The following is an 18,805-nucleotide window of genomic DNA, read 5'->3' on the forward strand; positions in this document are numbered from 1 at the left end:
AAGTTTACCGCCTGTATTGTGACACTGTATTTTAAGCTTCTTTGACTCCTTTAGAGAGGAGAAGCAGGTTTTAAATTCATGTGCCTTAAAGACCTTGAGGGAGGTAATTTCCTGACAGTCATCAATTATTATGAAGGAAATGAGAGTACTTATGAACACGCCATTTATTTTAATTTTCTTATGTCTGTATATATTTCTCTGAACTTCTAAGTTTATCCATCAGGATACGTTTTATCTCCCAGGTCTCCAGTTTCTTAATTATGCAGTGATAAAGTAATCACTGCCCTCTCAGCACCTGGTGACACAGCAGCCACAAGACCCCAACTGAAGAGTGCATGTGAATTATTGATTTCGCTTTCATCCTACTGCACCATGTCATTGTGAGGCTTGCCTCTGATGATGTGAAAGTGTTTGAAGATAGACATATGTTTAGAGACAACAGTCCAATTTGTTAGACAGTTGGTTGGATGGCAGTCTTCCTGATGACAGCATCACTAGTATAATAGCTTGGATTGAACTCCAGTTTGTGAACTTAATTTATTATTTTATGGGTTTGTGTGTGTGTGTGTGTGTGTGTGTGTGTGTGTGTGTGTGTGTGTGTGTTCATGTGCATGCTTGTATGAATGTGGGTTCTCATGAATGTGAGTGCTTGCATATACGGAGCATGTAGAAACAAATTTGTTGTAAAATATATTGGTTAAATTTAAAAGAAAACAAGTATTCTGTAGCATGTGTTAGTGTTGAGTTGATGGTACTTGGGACACAATGCCACCAATGTTTTCCCACTAAAGGCTTTGTACACATTGCTCAATCTTTTTTTTGACATCTTTGTAAAAGGAGAAGAAATAAATTACCGATGTGAGTAGATCAGAGAGTACTTGAACAGCCATACAAAGGGGTATCTTGTAAGTACATAAGGGCCTGACTGGTTTTTGGGCTTGGTGTGACATGATTTTAATAAAGCTAGTGTTTATAAAAGAAGATTGCACTTCAGCCACTAGAGTTTCAAATGTTTTGATTTTGATTGTCAGCTGCATTCCATTTGCTTTGTTAAGACACACATTTATGATGCCCATAGTGTGTTCTTGTTCTGTAGTATCACAAGAAACAGTGAGTCTTTCTCCCTCCAACATGAAGCAACAGAGGCAGCACCATGGCTTGAGTGGCTAAGGATGGCTGCTGCTGCCAACAGAGTGGGAAAAGACCTTCACCAACCCTACATTCCACAGAGGGCAAATATCCAAAATGTGTAAAGAACTCAAGATATTTGACACCAACAAACCAAATAACCCAATTAAAAAATGGGGTACAGAGCTAAACTGATTATTCTCAACAGAGGAACCTTAAATGGCTGTTAAGTGCACACCTGTAATCCCAGCACTCGGGAGGCAGAGGCAGGCAGATTGCTGTGAGTTCAAGGCCAGCCTGGTCTACAAAGTGAGTCCAGGACAGGCATGATTGTTACACACAGAAACCCTCTCTCGAAAATACAAACAACAATAAAAAACAAAACAAAACAAAATGCTCAATGTCCTTAGTCATCATGGAAATGCAAATCAAAATGACCCTAAGATTCCATCTTACACCCATCAGAATGGCTAAGATCAAAACCTCAAGGGATAGCAGATGCTGGCAAGGATGCGGAGAAAGGGGAACACTCTTCCATTAGTGGTGGGAGTGCAAATTTGTATAACCACTGTGGAAATCAATCTGACAGTTTCTCAGAAAATTAGGAATATTTCTACCACAAGGTCCAGCTATACCACTCTTGGGTGTATACATAAAAGATGCTTTACCACAGCACAAGGACACTTGCTCAACTGTGTTCTTATCAGCTTTATTTGTAATAGCCAGATGCTAGAAACATCCTCGATGCCCCTCAACCCAAGAATGAATAAAGAAATTTGGTACGTTTAAGTACGTATACACAGTGGAATACTACTCAGCTATTAACACTTCGCCATGGACTCTGTTGTCTGCTTTTTGATCACTTCCCTTTGGCGAAACTGCCTCACCAGGCCACAGGGAAAGATGGTGTGCTTAGTCCTGAGGTGACTGGATATCCTGGGGTGGGTTGGTATGGTGAGTCTCCCCTTTTCTGAGGAGTAGGAGAGAAGAGATAGCGTGAGAAGGGAGGGAGGGTAGGACCAGGAGGAGAGGAGTGGGTGGACTATAATTGAGATATAAAGTGAATAAATAAATAAATTAATTAATTTTTAAAATTATATATGACAAAACAAAGACATATTGAAATTTGCATATAGAAAAAAATAATCCTGAGTGAGGTAACTCAAACCCCAAAAGATTCTCATGGTATGTATTTACTTAAAAGTGGGTATTATCCATAAAGTACAGCATAACTATCCTACAATCCACACACCCAGAGGAGCTAAATTATAAGGAGGGCCTAAAAGAAGATGCTTGAATCTCACTCAGAAAGGGAATGAAAATAGGCACTGGAGATGGATGGACGGTTGGAATTGGATAGGAAAGGGAATAGGGATGAGAGTAGGGGTGAGGATTATGAGAAGGAAGAGGGCGGCTATGAAAGAATGGAAATCAGAAGTGAGGGCATCTCTGGTATTTTCCAGAGAACCAGGAAAGGGGAGGAACCAAGAAGTCTATGGGGATCAACCTATCGGAAACTCACAGAAGTAGGGGATATGGAAACAGAAGTGGCTACCTCCTGTAGCCCAGTAGAACTTCCACTGAAAACATTAGACTCAAAACTTTTCCTACCAATAAGATATGAAGAGGCAAAGACTGAGGGAATGGCCAACAAAAACTGGACCATCCCATGGGAGAGAGCTAATCCCTGACACTATTCTGTTACTGTGCTATGCTTACAGACATGAACTTAGCATAACTCTTCTGAGCAGCTTCACCCAGAAGTTGATGGAAACAGAGGCAAACAATAGATATAGGTTGGGGAGTCCTATGGAAGAGTTGGGGCAAGATAAGGGAGCTGGATATGTCAAGGACTCCACAAGAAGACCTGGAGTCAAGTAACCTGGGCTCATGAGGGCTCACAGAGAATGAACCACCAACTAAAGAACATACATGGCCTGGTCCTAGACCCCATGCACATATGTAACAGATGCATAGCTTGGTCTTCATGTGGGTCCCGCAGCAACTGGAGCAGAAGGCCATCTCTGACTCTGATGCCTCCCTTTGGATCCTGTACCCCTAATTGGACTACCTTGTCTGGCCTCAGTGGGAGAGAATGCTCCTAGTTCTGCATCAAGTTAATGTGCCAAGGAATATCGGTACCTATGGGGGACTCCCCCTTATCTAAGGAGAAGGACAGGTGAGAATGGGGAGGAGGGCTGTGCACTGGGGAAGGGCTGAGGGGGGTGAGAGGAGTGGGACTGAAATTGGGATGTAAGCAAAGTGAATAAATAAAGTTTAAAAAGAAAGAATGGACGCTGCATCTGAGCACTAATCAAAATTATTCAGTGGAGTTTACCAACTCAGTATGAAGACTCAATGTTCTTTCTGTAAAAACCAAGCAAAAAACTAGAATTGACAATCGTAAAACATAACACACAGTGAGATAGATTGTTTATGACATTTTTTCCATTGCTTTAAAGAGTTTGGAATGTACCTGGGGATAAGTAGTGTTAATGCTGATTGCTAATTTAGTAGTGTCTAAAAGTGTGGTTTTGTGCCCCCTCAACAAAGAAGACTTGCATACAAGATATCACAGAGCTGCCTTAAAAAACAGCCTGAGTTGATTCTGTTAAGAAAAAGTATATAGACATCACCATCCTCTATGCAGGCAATCTCACTGGGGCAAGGACGTTCATTAATGACAAAGAGAAGTGTTGTTTACCTTTGAGAGCGTTTAATAAAAAGTGGAAACCCAGCCGCCTGCAAAAAATGGAACCGCATTTCATTATTAATGTCTTAAAATATTTCCTCATTTGGAGGACACTTCCATTCTTGAGCAAAGGTTTCATGGCTGCATCTTGCTGGTATTATTGCAGTTTGCCTTACTCTAATTTAAAATATTAAACATTTTAAATAACATGATAAAAAAATTTCCACATTTCTTCAACTTGGGAACAAGTACAAAGTATCTGCATGCACAAAATGCTTTATGAGCCGTAAAACAGGTTGGCTTACTCTGTCCTTGTTATTTACCAGTGTGACTTGTTTTTCATTGTATACATATTAAATAAGGAAAATATCCCAATGTCTCCACTGCCTATTTAACTCAGATATATAAGAGCTGATGCATTCGGGATTCATAGAGAACAGATTATTTGGGGAAGTTTGGCATCACATGATGTAGCAAAAATTAATCAGATCCATCTAGACTCTGAAAGAATTTGAATTGTTTATTTAATTTGTTACAGCTTGAGAACTTTGACTTCCTGAAAATTTTCTACTCCTAATCACAGGATCTAATTTTATATTGCTTGGCTATTTAAAACAAATATTTGGTATCTTTTTTAGAAAGCAAAAATAAAATAAAATGAAATGGAGATTATTTTCTTAGTCCAGTATTAAAACAAAAACAGACATGGAAATTATTGTTTTCATATTTTAAAATATCTATCAATCATTTCCTAGAAGAACTTACAGGAAAAGTGCCTAGAACACAGCTGAATATGACAGAGACATCACATACATACAAGCAAATGTCATGATGAAGTCAGTTGTTAATGTATAATGGATATGTACTAATAAAGATCTTAAGTTATGAATATCTAAAAAACAATACACAATCAATTTTCTTCTAAACAGTGATATTTTGGCTTTGAGGGAAAACAAACTTCCATCTACAAAACAGTGCATAGTATGTTCTCAGAACACTCAGTGAATGATGACTATGAATCTCAAGATCAGATATGGAAAGCCAACGTCCTCTTATGAGAACCAAATTTGCTGTCTTGTAACAAAATTCATATTGCCCGTGAAATTGCCTTTGCATTTTTCCTATGGTCTTTTGACATACCAATAATACTTTGATCCATGTCTGTCATCTCATCAGCCATAACACGTTAAAGCACAGATTCAGCATCATGACTTCTAGTCCATTTAATGTTTGTGAGAAACTAAAAGCCACTTCTATCTCCCTGGTTATATCTCTTGGCCACAGTCGTCATGGTCCTAGAGACTTTCTACCCTTGAGTGTATTTACAAATTACTGAGTGAAAGGAACAATGTTAGGAGTGATGATATTGGCCATGCTATTCACAAACCAAGAAATTACATCAATTTGCTCTCTCCTGACTATTTTGACATCTGGGTAACAAAGAGATTCTAGTTGATAAAAAGTCCCCCAGGAGCTATAAGAAAAAATACTTAAGGAGGAAAGTGCAATTTTCAGTCACTGTTAACCCCGCTCAAATGTGTTTTAAGACTCAATTGTGGACAGGAAGTGTTATCTATTTTCTGCTGTTCTTTAGCCAGTGTTTTGTATCAGAGCTGATTGCTCTGGTACTGAAATGACAACTCCCAATTCTATCTTATGAAAGTATTACTAAAAATAATATGAGTTTACTCTGGCTCTCTTTTAATACTGAACTGTAACTTTTTACAGAAACTGTATCTCTCCTTTCCAAGTGGAGGTTAAGATTGAGACTAGCTGCTTTTCATTTTTAAATATGACCTATGCTATCCTCTGTAGTACTTATCAGAATAATAATCTAGGTTTGGCATTATTAGCTCAAATAGGACGTGAAGCTCAGAAGAGCAGAAATTTTCTTTTAGGGGGATAGAGGGAAGTCTCAGTTGTTAAGAGCAGGGCTGCTTTTCCAGAGGGTCTGAGTTCAATTCTCACAGCCCACATGGTGGCTTAGAAGCATCTATAACTGTCATCCTATGGAATCTAAAGGGTGTGCAGCTGTACATGCAGATAAAATATCCATATACATACAATACATAAATAAATAAATCCTCACAGGTTCTTTAGTTTGCAAACCTAGCCTATGGACTTTGCATTTGAGTTATAAATCTTGCTACTGATTCTTTTTAAATATATTTTATTAATTTATTCATATTACATCTCAATTGTTATCCCATCCCATGTATCCTCCCACTCCTCCCTCCATCCTGTTTCCCCCCTTTCTCCCCTCCCCTATGACTGTGACTGCATATGCTCATAGGGTATCAGGTCTCTTCTTGATAGCCTGCTATCCTTCCTCTGAGTGCCACCAGGCCTCCCCATCCAGGGGATGCGCTCAAATATGGGCACCAGAGTTCATGTGAAAGTCAATCCCCGCTCTCCCCTCAACTGTGAAGAATGTCCTGTCCATTGGCTAGATCTAGGTAGGGGTTCAAAGTTTACTGCACGTATTGTCCTTAATTCATCTTCTTCCCACTTATTAACAGTTCTTTAACTGTGTCAGTAACTTCCAGCTGTTTATTTTGCTTCCTTTTTTCTTACACCTATAGTTACAAGATTTTCTTTAAATATCATGTCATCTTGTTAAGCTGCTCTCTGAAATCTGGTCATTATTTTGTTCTTTTTTCTCTTGTCTTGGTTGAGAATTCCTGTTACTAACCTACTTTTACTCTGATGTTAGTATCTTTCAATGGTTCCCCGAGTCTCCTGATACCAGCTCTAGGAGTCTACATAGGTGTGTGCACAGGCTTACCATTGCCTGAAACCACTTCACACAAGAAATGGGAAACTCTAACAACTGACTCCTAACAGAGCTGATTATCATTCAATCTCTACTGCCCCTCCTCCTTTAAGTCACTTTAAAACGAGTGCTCAATCCAGTCACTCTGGCATCAGTGGAGAGAAACAGGAGGTGAATTGTTATGAATCTCAAAACCATGAGCTTGCCTTGCACAGTAAACTCAATCATAGGTACTGGGGGTACACAGTGGGGAAGGCAATACGAAACAGTATCAAAGCTGTGATAATCTAGGTTTTCTGCTTTAAGCCTTCTGACTCTCATGACATCTTAGGGCATTCTGAGCAATCTGTGACTCTGCACATAAAGTTTGTTGATCAGTTGTATGATTCTTCTGTTACCAGCTTCAGTTCAGTCTTCTGCATCAAAGGCAATAGGAGTAGCCAGTGAGAGTGTAGGTATCACCTTATTCTGAAAAGAGCCTTATCACCTTAGTCAGAAGGATTTTAGCTTGCCTCTAATATGTCCTCCCAAAGCTCATGTTGAAGGCTGAGTCCTGATAGGAGAGGCTTTCAAAGGTAGGGTCGAGACACAAGAGGCAGGTCGTTTAGACCATGCCTATAAGAAGTATACTATCACGTGGAATTTTTCCTCTTTCTCTTTGCTTCCTAGATGAGTGCGGATTATGTTTTCCATATACTTGTACAATGATGGACTCCTTTTTCAGGTCCAAAAGCAACAGGGCTGCAAGACCATTAACTGGACATTCTAAAACCATGATCTTAATGGGATTTTATCTCCTTGAATCTCATTTATATAAAGAATTTGTTACTCTGCTGGTAAGATGATTAATACAGAAAATGAATATACAGAATTTTTGCATTTGTATTTACATTGTTTTGTTGAAACAAATAGTAGAGAAGATGAGCATGTGATTATTACAAATTTTAATTTATTAATTTCACTGTGACAGCTCAGTTATAAGCCGACACTGTGCTTTATATACTCCTGAAATCACATCTGTTTCATTTATCCCAACAACCATGAAGAACTTTCTTCTTATTATGTAAAATTTATATATTTCAAAATCCGTGTGCCAAAATTTAAAGCTGTTTTCATATTAGGAAGCGAAGATTTTTTGTGACACAATGAAGGCATTATAGAAGATGCCTCACATAGCATCTACCCACGTCCTTCTCCCTGCCTTCCACCACATGAGGACACAGCATCTACCCATGTCCTCCTCCCTGCCTTCCACCACATGAGGACACAGCATCTACCCATGTCCTCCTCCCTGCCTTCCACCACATGAGGACACAACATCTACCCATGTCCTCCTCCCTGCCTTCCACCACATGAGGACACAACATCTACCCATGTCCTCCTCCCTGCCTTCTACCACATGAGGACACAGCTCTTTCTCATCTGGCAGAGGGGTTTAGCACTCAAAGTGTCAGCTTTGAGCATAGATCAGGCCCTGTCTGGAAGTTGAGTTGATCTCAATTTACCCTAAAACTAGCACCAACAGAATTAAATTTATAACCAAGTACTTTGCCTAAAATATTTCATCATACACTAAAAATAGACTAAGATGTAATCTATTGTATATATATGTAAAAAAAAAAAAAAACAAACGGACTAAGATGAGCACTGGATCTGGCATTCAAAGTGAGAAAGATGTAAAGGCAAGTTAGCCATCTAAGGAGGCAGAGGAAGAAGTGTGAGTTTGTTCTGTTGCTGCTTTTCATCACTGTGCAGTTCTGCTTCACAGAATTACTGACCCATTGTCTTATCTACAATTCAAAACACAAAAACATATAAATGTAAGTACAAATCCTTGTCTGTTAAAGATTGGAGTGATAGCACAGGAACGTAAAAATCAAAACTGAATACACGTTCAATCTGTTTTCAACTTCATTCATTCAACAATCTAAAATTTCGTATATAATGATTACTTAATAGTATCTGAAGATCACACAGGAGATAGTGACACGTTTTTGAATAATGGTATTCAAAGTGAACAACTTAGGTATGTTATATACTTTCAGTATGCTACTTTAAGGAAAATACTAACAAATTGTTAAATGTAAAACTACCAGGGTAATGTAATATATCTTAGTGAAGTACAGACACTCCATATACAAGCCCAAGAATCTGAGTCAAACTGTGGAACCCACTTAATGGTGGCAGAATAATTGATTTCACTAAGTTGTCCTCCGACATGCAGATTGCAGCACATGCACCACACATGCATCATGTGCTCAATAATAACAATATTTTAAAATTAAGGATATTAAAAATAGAAAGATCAATTACTGGGCACTTTCCTAATGATATTTATTGAACTGATTGCTTCTTCTTGTTTTGCAAGTCAAATATGTGGCACCATTGGAGCCCATCCACATAAGCATCAAACTCCTCCTGTTTCTAGAGCTGCTCACCCCTGTTTCCATGATAAGTGCCATGGTCTATTGTTGGTGTCCACATTCTACACCATGATAGCCACTTGGTATCGTAAAGAATCGAGTTGCTGAAATCCTGTCAGGTCAATTTTAAAAATTATATGAAATATAGCATGGTAAAAAATGCTTTTGAATAAATGTATTAATTAGCTTTCAAATTATTCAAAAGATATTGAACATTTTTCCCTTTGATGCAAAGCTGAGAAGAAATGCAGAGTGATCTAAGGGTTGTTGTCTTCAATGTACTCTACACCCTCAGCTACAGTGGCTCACTCCCTGTTTTCTTTGAAAAAAATATTCTCTCTTGTTCTCCATTCTGGAACTGGTAAATAAGTACCATAGGTACATACTATGCTAGAAATACACATCATTATTTTCCACAGTGCCTGGAGGCCTCTTAATAGCTAGTGTTATATTGACAGGGTGGAAATATGACACATTTGTGTAAGCAGAATTAGACCCACACAGAAGGTACTTTGGAGAAGGAAGAATGAAGGCACATTGGGATTAGAGCCAAGGCTGACTTCCCCTGAATCTTTACCTCATTAGTATAACTGAACTGAATATCCTTTGTTTATTTTGGAGTCTTATTTTTCTTTGGTTATGAATGCTTGGGAAGATTTAGTTTTAATTCCCAGGGGGCTTCATATCCCCTAATTCTGGCAAGAGATACAAGAGCAATGCTTTATGCAGCAATCCCATTTGTCCTTAGCTCAAATTCATGAGGTAAAGGCACTTTTTAGAGATGACAAAATGTAAGCACATGTACACTTAAACACCTTCTCAACTTCACAGAGCCAAAGGATTTTAAATTATGATATGAAATAAGACATTTTAAATATTGTATACTTTGGGGTGCAATGTTGATTCTCTTTCAACACTGGGATCATAGAAATCATATTTATAAGTAGCAAGGTACATAATTTTTAATTTAGCTTAATGTTTTAGTTTGTGTACATGGGAGGTGAGGGGATAGTTTGTACACATGTCCAAATTGCACACATTGCAGAGGCAAGAAGAGACTATCGAATACCCTGGAGCTGGAGCTGTAAAAAATGTCACCTTGTTTCAGATGTGCTGTATGATTGCTCTCATTTTTTGGTATAGAATGTTCTTTTTTTATTTAATTTTATTAATTTATTCTTATTACATCTCAATGATTATCCCATCCCTTGTATCCTCTCATTGCTCCCTCCCTCCCATTTTCCCTACTACTCCCCTCCCCTATGACTACTGTGACTGAGGGGGACTTCCTTCCCCTTTAAATGCTCATAGGGTATCAAGTCTCTTCATAAAAGAGAGTTTGTGTTGTTTCTGACTTGAGTGTGCTTCAAATGTATCTTGACACATGTATCCATGCCCCAGATTATGATGTCATATATCTCAAATTATATCATTCATTTTAACTAATCTGACCCTAACTGCCAAAGGTCATGTTATCAAGTGACCTCAAAGCTCTTTGGATTCTTTCCTTGTAGCCTGAATTCCAAGCTAGGTGTCAGCTTCACAGGCCAGAGTCCCATATTGCTTTTACTTAGCTTGAGGAGAGCAGCCAAGAATGCGTGTTGGTATAATCACATCTCATCTGACGAACACTTCAATAGTGTATTTTCTTTGTGTAGGAAAAAAAGGTTATTCTTGTCTTATCACAGAAACGTGTGGTACCATCTTCTCTGAGGACAATGTGCTTCAACTGAAAAAAGATAACATCATTTTCAGATCAGTTTCTATTTCACTAAAAATGAAATTGGAATGTCAGCCATTTCAAAACCTAATGAATTCACATTTACATGTCACCATTTAACTTGTTTTTGTGTTGAGGCCTGATAAATTAACCGTTGCTATATAAGATTCCATTTCTCCTGACCGCGGTCTGATGGGTTTAATATGAGCTCAGGCTCTTCCCACTCTTCTGAATTTTACTTCTACTACATCCAAATAACTGCCTAAGACTTTTCATTAGTTCCATGATGGTAAATTCAGTATTTCTTTAAGTATCTAGGAGTATTTCTCCTGTTGGGTGAGAACTATATTCTACGAACAGATACTATCCAAACTTAAGATACTTACTGCAAATTCATCTCTATATAACATTCCATCAACTGCCTTCAATATGCAAACAATTTAGGCTTCCTTTGGAAAAAGATACCACCCACAACCAATCAACTTTACCTCTGTATTTTAAACTGCTTCATTGTTTATACAGGCCTCCTCACTGAAGCATCCGGTCATGTGTGCCTACCTTTCTGTTATGTGTTTTTAATCTAGAAAGAGAATTTTTTGAGAGCAAGCATTCAATAAATATTCTGGTAGGAGAGTTAAGAAGTGTGCAGTCTTGGTTTCTGGTGCATGCATGTGCATGTGCATGTGTATGTGTGTTTGTGTGTATGTGTGTGTGTTTGTGTGTATGTGTGTGCATGTGCATGTATATGTGTGTTTGTGTGTGTGTGTGTGTGTGTGCATGCATGTGTCTGTGTATGTGCTTGTGCACATCTGAATGTGCCTTGGAGGCCAAAAGATAGAATCAAATTACCTAGACCTGAGTTAGAGGATGTTACGAGTTATCCGACATATGTAGGTACTGGTTCCACTCCTGCAGACCAGCTCCGGGAAGAGTGAAGAGGAGAAAAAGAGGTGATTTGCTCTGCAGAAGGGAGAAATTGAGCAGGTGGTGAACAGCTGGTTAAGGGAAACCAACTGTTGGTTGAACAACTAGCTAGAAGAACTAGTTGTTCAGGAGAGGTTGAAGAATGGAGGAAAAGGAAATGCTTGGAGAATCAGGTATATGCGTTACAAGCTAAAGGTCTTAAAGCCCAGGAAAACTTTATTTTGTGTTTCTTGGTCTCAGTCTCTGTCTCTGCATCTGTCTTGCTTGCTGTCTGACTAACTCCTCACTTGCTCATACCCTTACATTTTTTCCCTCTCTTGCTTGTTGTCACCTATCTTTCTTTCTATCTCTATTCTTGATTGCTGTTACCCCCCTCTCTCTCTTTCTCTCTCTCTCTCTCTCTCTCTCTCTCTCTCTCTCTCTCTCTCTCTCTCTCTCTCTCTCTCTCACACACACACACACACACACTCTTGCTGTTCTCATGTCTGTTGCTTGCTTACAGTCTCCTTGGATCACCCCAGTATTTTATTAAAATGAAGTACAATTTTTTTCATTACAGATTACATCATGATTTTTCTCATCTTTTACAATCAATAGGGCATTCAAGAATCAACAAAGCAGGGAAACAGTTGAACAAGGAAATATAAACAGTTCTATATAACTTACAATAAAGCATTCAGCAAAGACCAATCAGTTTCCAAGCATTGGTCAGCATAGCCTAATTATCATTTCTTAAACAGTACTCAAGAAAGTTTAATCATAAATTTCTCTGGGCCAAAGTCAATTTCTTTATAAGATTGTCATAGCAACATAGTTTGAGCTAAATGTTCTCTATTAAAAACAAAAAACAGACAAAACTTTGACCTACTCCCAGTCCCAAACCAACAGGTGTGCTATCCAAGCCCAGGTTAAATTCCAAGGGGTAACATATCTGTAAAGCATGATGTTCCAAGACCACCTTCTATTGCTCCCAGTGCAAATTCGAAAGAAAAGTTTCTACAGGTAACATTGTCTGGCCAGGTACTGCTAAGTCCAGGTCTTAACTTTCATTCAATTTCTGCTTGGGTGCTCAATATCAGAGCAGAAAAAAAACTATTGTAGTCTCAAGCCCTTGGTCACATGCCCTCTATCAACATTCTCTATGGCAAAAAGTTTCCCCTGTATGAATTTCTGTAGGGCTGAGAAATGAAAAGGAAAAGATAGTTTCAGGAGATAAAAGGCAGATTTTAGACAAAATTAAACCTGGACCATATATAATATTTAAGAGCCGTGATGATGAGCTAGACATCTTTGGAACTTTGTCCAGTAAAGCCTCAACAGCTGTTCTGGATGTCTGGAGATCATGCTGGACAGTCAGAGGTCGCTGAAACTTTGACAAGCAAAGCCTCTACAATTTATCCTCATGCCTGTGACATCTTGGTATCCAAAACTTGGTTCCTCTTAAAAAGTAACACATGTCCTTAAACATTGAACTGCTCTTCATCAAGCTTATTAGTTTCTTGTTTAGAGTAAATTTTTACCCTCTGGCTTTTAGTAAAGGCTTCCAAATGTATGCAGAAATAATAGCATTATAAAGTCCAACCCTTCTGAAGATGATGTCTCTTCATTACATATGTATATTTTAAGTAAGTTCAGCCAATATTTCTTATGCTTTATTCTTAAATCTAGTTCTGCATGAATGCATGTATTATGTATGTATACATGCATGTATGTATGTTAGTGAGTATTTACAGATGCTTGTAGAGGCCAAAGCGTAGGATTCCCTGGGAGCTGAAGTTACAGCCAATTAGGAATGGAAACACATGCATCAATAGCAGAACATGTTTTTAAATACAAAGTTAGCTCTCCAGATTTTTCATAATAGACAGTCAAAAGAACCAGGAGTTGGTCTTCATGTTTCTGCCAATAAAATGCAATTATATCATATGATTATTTGAAAACATAACTGTAAAATTTCAACTTGTAGGGTAGGGTTGATTAAAATATTAAACCCACAGGAAATACTGTTTATCATTAGCATACTTATCTATGTGTATATAACTTAATTAGAGCTTTATCTGGACAGTGCAGTAGAATGCCTCAGTCCTCAGGGCTCCTCATAGACCACTTCCTCCAGCTGACACAGACTGACACCAGCTCCAACCTTAATCTTACACAGATTGTAACGACATTCTCATTTGTAGGAGAATTACAACAACAGTTAGACTGTGCTTGATGCAAGAAAACAGTAAAGGAGATGCAAAAAGAAGATTGTATTGACCCATAAACTGGAGGTCAAAGAAACAAGGCGAGCCAGTGTGATGAGTGCCACAGGAAAAAGGGACATTTTGAGCACTTTTAATAATAATCCACCTCAAGATGGAAGGTGTATTGGCCATTGCTATTCCATGTTCCTAACATGTAAAAGCTTTTTAGAGGAGTCTGAAAGAAAAAAAAAACAAAACAAAATCACATTAAGTGAAAATTTCTCTATTATTTATATTGAGGAGTAAATCCCCTAAATTGCAATGCAGTCACGTCAGTCAGACTCTGACATAAGAATCCCTAATGTAGCACATTCCTGTTTACTTTACTGAAGATCATCCATTATCATTCTACTCAGACTTCCTAATTTTAACTGAAATCATCCTCAATTATCCAGGACTCATGCACTTAAGAAAGCATTAATTTCAGGCAGTGTGTGTTTTACTCCTTCTGTTGAAATATCTAGAAACTTCATGTTATGTTGACAAACTTCAATTTTCTTTTTCTTTGCTTTTCCTTTTAATTTGTTCACTTCACATCCCGACTATAACCCTCTCCCTCAGCACTTCCTGATTTCACCCTCCCTTCCTCAGTGCCCTCTCCCCTAGTTCTTAGAAAAGGGGAGCCCTCCTCCCATAACCTGATAACATCTGACCTCACCATATCATGTCTCCTATGGACTGCCTGTATTCTTTTCCTCTGTGGTACGGCAAGGCCACCGCTCCTCCACTGGGGTAGGCGACCAAAGTGTCAGGACAAGAGTCCATGTCAGAAATAGTCCTTCCTAGGGATATTATGGACCTACAAGGAGACTGTGCTGACTATCTACTACATCTCAGCAGAGGGTCTATGTCCTCACCATTCATGGTCCCTGGCTGATGCATCAGTCTCTGCAGCACTCCCCTCCTCCACCTGGATTTGTTGGCTTCATTGGTCTCCCTGTGGAAGTCCTGTTCTTGCTGGTGGTTCTATCTCCCAGTTCTGTTGGGCTAATATCCACTTATAAGTAAGTATATACCACATGTGTCTTGCTGGATATTGGTTACCTCACCCTTAATGTCTAGTTGCATCCATTTGCCTGCAAATTTCAAGATTTCCTTGTTTTTCATAGATGAGTAGTATTTCATAGTGTAAATGTATCACGGTTTTTTATCCATTCTTTGGTTGAGCAACATTTAGGTTGTTTCCAGATTTGGGGTATTATGAATAAAGCTGCTATGAACATAGTTAAGTGAATAAACATCATTTAGGACTATCTGGTGAAACAATAAATTATATTTTTTAAAATATAGATTAGAATTGAACTTCATATGTCTAAGAAAAATCTGTATTTCATCAATCAAAGATCTAAATATTATCCTAGTGGTTTTTATACGCCTTAATGTAATATTTGAAAATTGAGCATTCTTCTACATGTTGATAAATGTAGAATTATTTATCTTTGGTTACACTCACATCATTGAAAAATAAACTTTATATTTCTGTCATTCACTAAAGCATGAAATTCATAGCCTCATAAGAGGGAATGTGTGAGTTTAATGGCAGCACACCTTTCCATAATGAACCCATATTCAGATATGTTATAAAAATTAAAAACTGACTTCAGTCTTTCTAGATTTTTTTTGAAGGGCATACCAGGAAAAAGTTGATCCTGGAAAATACTAAAAATACATTTGTTGTCACCTTAATCCTTCTTGAACTGTGATGAATATTAAATCTAGAAAAATTTCTGCTTGAATGATTTGTCCTCATTGTCAAGTGTTTGTTAGCTAGAAAAGCACTCTCCTAAGTGCTGACCTATGAAAGTAGTGAAACTTCACTGAGATTCTGTAACACCTGCTGTGGTTTTGACATGATCTTACCTTTGATCTGTGGGATGCCTTTAACTGTCTGCAGACAGATGGTAGGGTGGGATGTCACCTAGTATACTGAGATGCACCCTCCCAGTCACACACACGTAGCTTTCTGCCTGTTGCTGTCCTATGATCTGGTCAGGACAGCAGATGTACGGCTCAGTTTCTTTTCTGCTGAAGCATCGTCACATGTACGCAGAATATTACATCTGTAGCTTATAACCAGGCTTGGTCCTCAGACCCTTAAGAGTATATGCTTATACGTCTCAACAGTGCTTCCACAAGGACATATAATGTAAATTAATTTCAGACAAGAGACAGGTTTTCACAAGTTCTTCCTGCAGGGATTCCAAACTTTTGTGCGTTTTGGACCATTTGAGATGACAATCTTGCAAAATCCATTTACAGTACATTATTAAAATTTACTTTTCATCTCATTACATGAAGAAATGGGGATTTACACAAAATTGTGCACCTTGTTCTGTTAGTATAAAAAGCTTCCTGAAGCTGCTACTGCATTGGAACTTGGTATTTGGAGTGACCTGAAGCTATGTTACTAGGCCCATAATCACTTATATTTTACCTATTATTCTCTCTGAGGTGGGAGCTGTGTTTCTAGAGTCAACAGAACTATGGGGTCAGGCTTTAAATATCCATCTGCTGAGCAGAAGAAAATAAATCACTAATAACAGGACACATGTGAAATGACATGTGATCCTTTTTGTGTTTCATACAGAAATTATTACTTTAGTATATTTTACAAACTGGCATATAGACAATGACACAAAAACCCCTCAAATAAAAGTGTAGAATTAATAACTAACCAAAGCTTGTATAGAACACAACTGGAGAAACATAAATAAATAAGAAAACCTAAAATAATTATATAAATAAAAGGAAAATTCAAACCTGTGTGATATAACTGTTGACAGCTTGAATAAAATAAGGAGCCATTGTGTCCAATAGATGAAGTAGTTTTATTAATAGTGTAATTTGAGATAATACAAATTCCTGAAGCAATTTGAATAAAAAAATAACTAACTTTAAGCTAAATGACAAAAACAGCCCCATTACCAAATAAACAATTTAGGTATATGATCCAATCTGAACCATGAGATAAAGAAGTTATACATTATTGGGAGTAGAACTAAAAAAAAAACATCACATATGTTAAAGTTACAAATTACAAATCCTGTACAGTTTTATTAGGCTGGTTACTAATGTGTGTTTAATGGAAAATACGTTTTGTCAAAAAAAGGTGCATAGAATTATAACTATAAAATACCATCCACCTCAATTAGGTCTTTTTACTTCTGACATTTGGTAAATATACCTTTTTTTTTTTAGTCTTTTTTTATTAATTTATTCTTGTTACATCTCAATGGTTATCCCATCCCTTGTATCCTCCCATTCTTCCCTTCCTCTCATTTTCCCCTTATTCCCTTCCCCTATGACTGTTCCTGAGGGGGATTACCTCCCCCTGTATATGCTCATAGGGTATCAAGTCTCTTCTCGGTAACCTGCTGTCCTTCCTCTGAATGCCACCAGGTCTCCCTCTCCAGGGGACGTGGTCAAATGTGAGGCACCAGAGTACGTGAGAAAGTCATATCCCACTCTCCAGTCAACTGTGGAGAATGTTTTGTCCATTGGCTAGATCTGGGTAGGGGTTTAAAGTTTACCGCCTGTATTGTCCTTGGCTGGTGCCTTAGTTTGAGCGGGACCCCTGGGCCCAAATCTGGATCCTTCTGGTTTCTAGGACCCTCTGGATCCTTCTACTTTGCTATTCTCCCATGCTTCTCTCATCTAGAGTTCCAATAGGATGTCCTCGCCTCTGTCCCAGTTTCCTGGTAAGTGAAGGCTTTCGTGAGACATGCCCCTTGGGCTAGTATGCAGATATAAGTGAGTATATACCATTTGAGTCTTTCTGCTTCTGGGTTAACTCACTCATTATGATATTTCTAGCTCAAACCATTTATCCACAGAGAAAATCAACAAGATAGACAGACCGTTAGGCAAACTAACTAAAAGGCAGAGAGACAGTATTGAAATCAACAAAATCAGAAATGAAAAGGGAGACATAACAACAGACACTGAAGAAATACAAAGAATCATAAGATCCTACTTTGAAGGCATATATGCCACAAAATTTGAAAATCTAAGGGAAATGGACGATTTTCTTGATCAATTTCACTTGCCAACGTTTGTGAAGAACAGATAAACAAGCTAAATAATCCCATTTCCCCTACAGAAATAGAAGCAATCATTGATAGTCTTTTTTTTTTTTTTTTTTTTTTTTTTTTTAGTGTAGCAGCTGAATGTTAAGTTGCATATTTAGTTTTGTTTGCTTCAATTGGCTCTCTGAGAATCGTCCAGGTGTCTATCTAGTCTGTGGTTTGTCATCTTTAGCTTCATTTTCACCTTTACTCATTCAGGGGAAACAGTCAACTCCCACAAGATACTAAGTTACTAAATTTAGCAATACTGATAGAAATCTTCTCTTGTGTATCCCATATTCCTTCCATAAGTTTGTGATTCACTCTGATTGGATCTTATTACTATGCAGTTGTGCAGAAAGCATTTCTCCAGAGTAAAATGGGTGGAATACTGACTGCCAAACTCATAGCTGATGCCAAGGAGAAGCAGATAAATAAAAAAGAAAACAGAGACTTGGGAGACAGAAAGAAGCCTGTTCCCCATTCATGTTTTATTGCCATAAACACTTTATGAATGATTTAATATTCAGTTCCTATATATTTGTGAGAAACAATGCAGATAGTATTAGCAAAAGTGAAAGAATACTCCCCGTGTCAGCCATTGTGTACAAGAGAGTATGCAAGCTCTAGGCTTCCCTGGAGCATTAAATTAACTTCATTTTCAACAGTTTCAAAAGGGTGAGTATTAAAAGGTGGATTCCTAGGGCTAAGGACAGTGAACCTCTCTTACCCAGGCGCCACACTCATCAGGGCTCAGGACTCTTTGCACATCTCACACTGTATCACTTTGTAACATCTAGGTATATAACCTCAGATTTCTGGTTTTAAATCAGAC

The sequence above is a fragment of the Acomys russatus genome, chromosome 7 (assembly GCF_903995435.1).
Source record: "Acomys russatus chromosome 7, mAcoRus1.1, whole genome shotgun sequence".
NCBI lineage: Eukaryota > Metazoa > Chordata > Mammalia > Rodentia > Muridae > Acomys > Acomys russatus.